Source organism: Aedes albopictus, chromosome 2 (assembly GCF_035046485.1).
Source record: "Aedes albopictus strain Foshan chromosome 2, AalbF5, whole genome shotgun sequence".
Classification (NCBI taxonomy): Eukaryota; Metazoa; Arthropoda; class Insecta; order Diptera; family Culicidae; genus Aedes; species Aedes albopictus.
The window spans coordinates 302301038-302310038 of NC_085137.1; the positions used below are offsets into that span (position 1 = coordinate 302301038).

At 40.1% G+C, this 9001-nt stretch overlaps 1 long non-coding RNA gene across 1 annotated transcript; it reads left to right on the plus strand.

Annotated features, from left to right (window-relative positions):
• Window positions 1–6982: 6982 nt before the first annotated feature.
• On the plus strand, window positions 6983–7865 carry LOC134287146 (uncharacterized). Its single transcript, XR_009997069.1, has 2 exons — window positions 6983–7112; window positions 7612–7865. It is a non-coding gene; the product is annotated as an uncharacterized LOC134287146 (long non-coding RNA).
• The last annotated feature ends 1136 nt before the right edge of the window (window positions 7866–9001 follow it).

Here is a 9001-nt window from a genome sequence, read left to right on the forward strand (position 1 = left end):
TTCCAAGGCTAATAGGATTTCTCTTCTGTACCTAACCTCCTCGGTAGCCAACAGAGCAGTGCACGCAGATGCTGGACTGTATAACGACGAAGCTGATAGGCTAATAACTGCCGTGAATCGCATATCTGTCCCATCTTTGCTGGATTTCCTATGCAAATGGGACACATATGCGATTCACGGCAGATAAGCTGTGGAATAGTGTAGCTTTTTCACGTATCATTAGGCCATATGAATAAAGTTGAGTAAATACTCTTTACTAAATCTATGTGAAGCCGTGGAGCAAATCTCTGTGAAACTTCACAGAGATCTGAGTAAAGAGCATTTACTCAGCTTTATTCATATGGCCTAATGATACGTGAAAAAGCTACACTATTCCACTAAAGAGCATTTACTCAGCTTTATTCATATGGCCTATTGGGTCAGATCCTGTTAGAGGCATTGGCCATGCTCGATGTCGATCTGGATAATGACAGACTCGTGTAGCAACTGCGCGTAGAATGAGTATATTTGTCAGCATTACTGATTCCTGAGTTTTGGCTGTACATGTTGATTATGCTTCAGTTGAAAAGTTATATCATAATATCATATTATCATAGTTATCATATTATCATATTTATCATATGATTAAATACAACTTCACCAATTGATTCTAACCTTTCACTATGTATTAATGTACTTACACTCACACTCACAAACTGGAAAATGTTGGAAATCCAACCGGTGCCATCCGTACCATTTTCCCCTGGTGTCGTTGCATGTTTGCCAAGGATATGTTGCAGGCAAACATGTAGGTAGAGGGAAAACGTGATACCAACCAGCCAGCCCCCAACAGGCGAAAAGTGAGTTCTGTTCTAGGATTTTACCAGGCACGACGATGGTGATGATGCTGCTGCTGTACTACTGCTTGCTGCCTCCGCTGCTGGGAGGCAGAGAGATATTAAATTGCAAATTTCATTTTAATAAATTTTTGTTTGCTTTCCAATGCAAAATTCAACAAACTAACACGGATACGGTTTTGTATACAGAATCGGTTGGTAAATTAAACAGAATGTTTTACATTTTCGTGGAAGTTTTTGTGTTATGAATACCAAACAGTACCAAACAGAGAAAAAAAAACAGTGGAAACAGATATATTGTTGTCCATGACTTGTTTACCGCATTGCCAGATAGTATTGTTTTGTATATATAGAATTAACGTTTGGGCAGAGATCCATTAGTAGGTCTGGCCCAGAGGCACGTTCGCATTAATTTTGGAAATGTGTACCATTAGATTGAGATGTAATTGAGATATCTTCATCATTTTCTAATCACAGTACGTAATATATTAGAGGGCATATGTATATACACTACGAATGACATATCAGCTTGTCGGATTAGGTAACTTTTGCATAAATGGGTAGGTTTTTGTGAGAAAAATATGTTTAAAAAAATTGTTTGTTGGGTAATAAATATTTTCCAATCGGCAACTACATTTCAATGTGCAATATTTTAATTACATACCTTCCTTCGATTCTGAGCGACATTTCTACGTTTTGTTTTCATATTTTCAATTGACCAACACTAGGGAGATTGTTTGTATCCGAATAAGAAAACTGTTCAGAGAAAAAGGAGTAGAATGAACCTGTAAGCAGTATCCTTAATCAAATATTTATATTTAAGCTCTAAATGAACAATCTTATTAACCCGTAGGCTACGGGGCTTACAACAAAATTTCAAACCGCTGCCAAAGACGCAAACATCAATATTTTTTAATGAAATTTTGAGGTTCACTTCACTATTAGTTGTAGTTTCAATATGCTGGGAGCCACAAAAATTGGAGCCACGAGGACAGTTTTATTCCGGTGGACGTCTGGGTCAGGAGGGGTAAAAATTGCATAACCTTCCTTTTAGCAAGGCCCCATTAGTTGGAATTCAAATTTATTTATCTGAAAAGTTGTTAGTTCTATGTATTATTGTTTTTTACGTCAGGCCTGGGGGTTAAGAAGTATATAGGTGGTGTAGAACTTTTTCCAGGCCGCCAAAATATTTTCAATTTTGAGTCTGATTTCTATGCGCTTGTAAAAGATTTTAAGGCACGCAAGGAGTAGATTTTTCTGTCCTAAGCTGGGTCTTAAGCATATTGAATTAAACTATAAGTAAAACTTGATGGTAACACACTGTTTTTGTTAGAAAAATCATGTTTTCCTCGAAAGTAAGACGATTTTACAAAAAAAAATGCCTACTTTTAGGCGATAAATACGGTACCTTTTGTGAAACATTAAACGCCTAAAAGTAGGCAATTTCTTGTAGAATCATGTTACTTTCGTGAAAAACATGATTTTTCTAACGAAAACAGTATGTTACCATCAAGTTTTACTTATAGTTTAATTCAATATGCTCAAGACCTAGCTTAGGACAGAAAAATCTACTTCTTGCGTGCCTCAAAATCATTTACAAGCGCATAGAAATCAGACTCAAAATTGAAAATGTTTTGGAGGCCTGGAAAAAGTTCTACACCACCTATATACTTCTTAACCCCCAGGCCTGACGTAATAAACAATAATACATAGAACTAACAACTTTTCAGATAAATTCATTTGAATTCCAACTAATGGGGCCTTGCTAAAAGGAAGGTTATGCAATTTCTACCCCTCCTGACCCAGACGTCCACCGGAATAAAACTGTCCTCGTGGCTCCAATTTTTGTGGCTCCCAGCATATTGAAACTACAACTAATAGTGAAGCGAACCTCAAAACTTCATTAAAAAATATTGATGTTTGCGTCTTTGGCAGCGGTTTGAAATTTTGTTGTAAGCCCCGTAGCCTACGGGTTAAAGATCTGACGACAAAGACCTGGAAGGTGTAGAATACCTTGACAAAGAGCGGCTTGAGGAGGATCCTTTGGAATGTAGATACTTCATCGGCCTAATACCAAACGCACTGAGACGTTCTGCCGGAATCTAACCATGCCTTGATTGATCCCACTCCGGTATCAGCCCTCAACTGTCGGAAATAAATTAAGCAAACAGTTTCACAGAGCGCGATGTATACGAAGACTATGTAATTTGCTTTCAAGGAACATTTTGCCGAAAGCCCTTCCGAAGTCAACTCAATCATGGACAACTATTCATTAAGAATATCTATGGAGATGCAGTCGATGATATCCTGCGGTGTATCTGGGATATAGCGAATCATCATGTGATGCTGCAGGATCAAACAAAGAAGACATTTTATGCTATTTCGAGAATCACAGCTCGCGTCATGTCGTGGCAAAATACAGAAGGTTTTCGTGTTCGTTTCTTTCGTTAAGCGTCGACAGTAATGCACAACATCAAAAAGTACAGCGGGATCTTATTTCTCGTCCAAACCCAGATCGTTCACGCATTATGAGTCTGTTCTTGCCGACGAGCTGCGGTCAACGCATCCAGATATCGAAGGACATTGGAGCTCCTGGTAACTGTGGGCTAACTATATCAATTTGTCCCCCGCACTCGAACACGGTCACTTGTAGCATGTCAAAGCACCTCTTCTTGAATCATAGAAATATTTCCGGTAGACAGCAGTACCAACATCTACAAGAATTCAAGCCGTTCATCGAGAAATGATGGCTTGCAGAACTCTTTCAATCATCCATGGTAGGCATATTGTACACAGATTTGAGTGCACAGTGAGGTTAACATATCATTTTTGTTTGAAAATCATATTTTTCACGAAAATCAGGCCTACTTTCAGGCGTTTAATGCGAGTCTTTTTGTAACTAACCGAACTTTATTGTATTATATTTACATAAGAAATTTGTTTATTTATTTATTTAGTTCAACGGAATCTATATCAGAGCAAGTATCAGAGTTGAAGTGCGCAAGCTGTACGTACCGCTGCTGGTTGCACATATCAGACTTTCTCACGTTAACAAAGTAGGTGATGAGCCTTAAAAACTTGTGCTTCCTTTGAATTACTGCACGAATTTATACTGGCCTGCTTACTCTCACGAAATTTGTCGTTTGAGAGGTGTCGGCACCGCTCATAACGTCAAATTTTCTGTGAGAGTGAGCAGGTCAGCATAAATTTGTGCAGACGTTCATATGTTGCTATGAGTCTCATGCGCTCTAGCTCACGGGAGCCAGCGCACGAGCAAATCACTAGAAGACCGTGTGTTACTAGAATAAACAAAGTTTCAAATTTGCGAAGGTGTTGGCCGTAGCTCATTGAACATCCTAACTCTCGAGCATACTCTCAAGCTTGCATTTCAATGTTTATTCATTTGCTTGGTAGGTAGTTATCAATTTTAAAATGTTTACCGCTCAAGTAATAATCCTTAAAATTCTTGATATAGCTGTGCTAAACAGTAACGGTAGGTGCTAACGAACGTCTTATCGGCTCGGAACATCTTATCCAGTGCTGTCATGCTAAAATCAGAGCTGGTTACCCAAGTTTTCAAAATAGCTGCGCCCCTTATGATGCTACGCCCCCATATAAATAATTCAAGCATTGCGCTCAATTTAACTATTTTACTGTTCCCAAAACAAAGCAAACAAGACAATTTTCCCGCTCACAAAAAAGTGTTAGTCTTGGATGTTAAAATTGCGCTCATCTTATACCAAAAAAGGATAATAGATTTTTCAGTTCCCAAAATATAAAGTGGCTATCTCAGATTCGAAAACAGCTCTCATCGTAAATCAATAACAATGTGAAAATTCCTTCGCTTTTCAATGAGCTGCGATCTCAGTCGTAGAAATTCCCTCAAAATATATCATTAACAATGTAATATATGAAATTACGGATTTATATGATTTTGTTTGGACAAGTTTAATCATATTTGAAAAATAATAGTGTAATAGTTTTCAATTTATCAAATTTGTTGGTCGGAAAAAAAATACATATCATAATTCAAAGATAAGTGATGTTATAGCTGGAAACTTCATAAAATAAAATCAAAACTAGTGGTGATATCAGATGAAAAACTTGCACTCATAATATCAAGTAAAATGTGACAAATTTTAATTAAATTTAACTATATTCTATTTATACTAGAAAATTGCTCTCATCGCAAATTGATAAAAATGTGAGAATGTCTGTCTACCCATTTAAAATAAAGGATTTGCAATCTAAGATAGCATAGCATAGCATAGCATAGCATGAATACTTGCACAAATCTAGGATGGAGTTGCAAAGTTGAATTTCCATTGACATTGCTGATGTCGCTACTATCTACAATGTCATAGACTCACTCAGCTCCACACACCTGACCAAGTCCTTGCAAGCATTTATAAATCCCTTCATCAACTTAGAAAGAGCCCAGAACTGAAGCATCTTCCAATAGATGAAAGGATGTTGAAAATAGCGAATTTTCAACTTATATGCAGTTATAAAACAAATATACTAAAGTAGAATTATTTATAAATAAATAAATAATATTGGAAAGATCTCACCATCTAAATGTCTTGATTAATGTTCTTCTCTGTAAAGAACAACACAATACTCAGCAAAGAACAACACAATACTCAGGATTTGCAATCTAAGATGATAAAATATCTTATCTAATTGAAAACATTGAGACAATTTTGAAGTACTTAAACAAAATAAACGAGTTTGAATGTAAGATGAGACCATTGCGCTCTTCATACATTAAAAACAGAACATTAATTTGTCGGCTCCCCAAAATAGAAGCGGCGATCGAGGCGGCGATCTTATATTCATAAAACTTCACTCAACGGATAGCCATATGAAACTTCGTCGCTCTTTATAATAAAAGAGTCGCGTACTTAGTTGGAAAAATGTTGCTGTCATATTAAATAGATAATTTGAAAATTGCGCTCATCAAACATGTAAAAATGTTCGCTCTTCTCATAATATTAAAAAAACTGAAAACTGAAACGATTTCTGTTAACTGGCCAAAAGAGAAAAAACTTTCGCTAACTTAGAAAAATTTGACCTACCCTAATACGTTAACTACTTTGAATTACCCTATTGAACTAGATGTAACTTGTTTTCCTTTCCAAGTAAACTTACACTACCACAACTATAGACAACCTGTGTAACCCAGTCAGAACAGAAATAAAATGAGTCTATTGCAAACAGTAAAGCTGTTCGGGCGCGTTCTTTCGTTATTTCTCCCCGTCCGAATAATTCCCCGCGAGTTGGAAGTCCGCCATATTCGAAGTCCGCTGCGAAACCCTCGAAGGCCGGTTCCCGAGATTTGGTCGGTTGTGAGTTGTGACCGGGACCGGAAAAAATTCTGGAATTTACATGGTCCTTCGGCTCGGATTTTCGGTTCGGTCGTTTTCCCGGTATGCAAAAGTGCAAATCCGTCCGACTCGTGTTACTGTGAAATTACGCCAAGGATTGGCTGACACCGACAAGGTGTAGTAAAATTGAATCCTCCACAAAAAATTGTGCGAGAAACGGTGAAAAAAGTGCGAAAGTGGCTAAAAATCGACGAAATTCGGTCGATATCCGAAATTGCGCAGTGAAATTTCTCGCAGCGCCACCGAAAGAAAAGAGAAGTTCAAGGGCGGCCATCTTGTGCCGAGAAATTTCCACGAGATTCAGCCAGGTTTCAGAGTGTGTGAGTGAAGGAGATCCAACTTGGATCACGAAGTACAGTGTCAGTGTATTGTGGGAAAAGAAAGCAGAGAAGATACGGCACTTGTGAGTGCCTTTAGTGGTGGCTACCCCGACCACTGCGGCTGAGTGGTACGGGCCATCCAAGTGAGAAGAGAATAGTGCGCCGTTCAGTTGTTGGTGTGTATTCCCCACGCAGACCGAGGATTATATGCGTGTATGCTACCTGCGTCGCTGCTGTGTGCGTCGGCGAGAGCAGAGCAAAGAGCGAACTGCCGTTCGTTTGCTCTCGTATCATTTTGCACGCTGTTCCCGAGGATTCTCTGCCAGCCAGCCACAACAGGGATCGACTGCTGCTGCCGTCATTGAGTGAGTACCTACGCTGCTTCTTTATCATTGCATACGACTCGCGTCGTGGTTCGTTAACCCGTGCCGTTGTCGTCGGTGTCGGTGAGGTACGACTGTTCGTCGTCTCGTTTAGTCGGTTCGGTTGGTCGAGCCTATTGCTGGCACGGAAAGAAATTCGTTTCGTTTCGACTATCGCGTTGAGCCACCGTAAAGACAATGATTAAGGTGAAACGGGACGCCGTGTTATTTTTCCTATCTTGCCTCTCTTTCTAACAATTTGCCTCGCGATTTTGAAGATGGTAATCTCGAGTTCTATCGCACTGAAGATGCTGAAAAACAATCAGCATATGCACTGCAAGTGAGCATACACAATGATAGGTTTTTGTTGCAAAATATGAAGTAGAATCTGAGATTACCATCTTAGTAGCAACAGAGCAATGGCGGATATTTCCCCGACCGTCCCGTCCGCCCTTAAGGGCAGACTTGTTAGAATCCCAAAATGGCCGCCACAATGGCCGACTTTAGCACCTACTCACGATTTCGAAAGCACAAATCTCTTCGTAAACAAAACCAGCGCATCTAAGCTTTTTATTTTAAGCCTCTTACAAGTCAGCAAGAACAGAATAATAAAATGCACTGTTGTTTGAAGCTTGCTTCTTGAGATTTGTGCGTCTGAAGTTCTGATGCACTGCTGTAGCGGGATTTCAATACGTTTGTCCTTAAGGTTGAGGGTGATAAGCAAGCAGATGTCCTGAGCAGGGTTCCTGATTTCCACTTTTTATCTTCTTCCACATTCGAAGACAGTCAGCAGCGAACGATTGTCGCTTTAGTTCGTGTGTATGCTTGTCAGCGACGACAGCAAACTCCGGCGAACGGTGGGAAGCCACACTTGGAAATTACTCATTCGTCAACATTCGCATCGCAAGCGAATGCGATCCGTAAGTGATGCGATTGATATTGTGCATACGAATATTTGATGTTTTCGAATTATTTTCTTTGCTAATCTAGCATTTCAACAACAATACAGTAAAAATGTATGTATGCATTACATGCAGAAGTTCTCTTTTACTTATGATAATAGCGATCGAAGGCTCACCAGCATTCTTCACCATTCGCCATTCATTCATTCGCTTGCGATCCAAACTGCGACGAATGGCAACGAATATTCATGTCAAGCAGCTGGCTTATCGCTTCCCACTGGTGATGGGGTTGCGTGTTTGATCATGACGATCCGTTTGTTGCATCTTTCTCGATTCGCTTCAGCAAAGAGGAGTGAATATGAATGGAGTGAGGCGAATATACCGATCCTTGGTCCTGAGGAAGGCTAGAGATCACTTGTGGGAGTCACTTGAATTGCTAATTACCTTTGCAAAGGAGGATAAAACAGGGCAACAGGAATTGCTAGGAGCTTGGCTAGACAGGCTTGAAGAGATAGCTAAAGAGTATCGTAATACTGTATGTGTTCTTGAGGCATCGCACGGTGAAGACTACAAAGAAGACCGCATGAATTTCGACATGAAGTACTACATGTTGCGTGCATGTCTATCGAAACGTCTCAATCAAAAGGCTCAACCAGATGTTCCTCCCGCGCAACCCGTCACACACACCAGTCACATTCGATTTCCAGAAATCAATCTTCCCCGCTTCAGTGGAAGACTCGCCGATTGGTGCGATTTTCGTGACGCATTTAATTCTGCAATTGGAAGTCGTGTCGAAATCAGTAATGTCGAAAAGTTTCAATATCTCAAGGGGCTAGTACAGGGCGATGCTGCCAAGATCATTGAGTCTATTTCAATTAGCGAGGACGGATACCGCGACGCCTGGAGAGTGCTGAAACTACGTTATGAAAACAAGCGGCAGCTCATACGGTGCCACATCAAGTCGTTGTTTGAGGTACCCAGTATTAAGAAGGAATCGGCTGACGAGCTACTCAACTTGGTGTACAGGTTTGAGCAGCAGATTTCTGTCCTGAGGCGACTTGGAGAAGACACCAGTTCTTGGGATTCGCTTTTGGTCTACCAGCTGTCTACTCGTTTGGATCCGCACACGCTGAAGGAGTGGGAGAGCTATTGTGCCCGGCTGGACAGTGGCAATGTTGCCAATGTTCTTGGTGG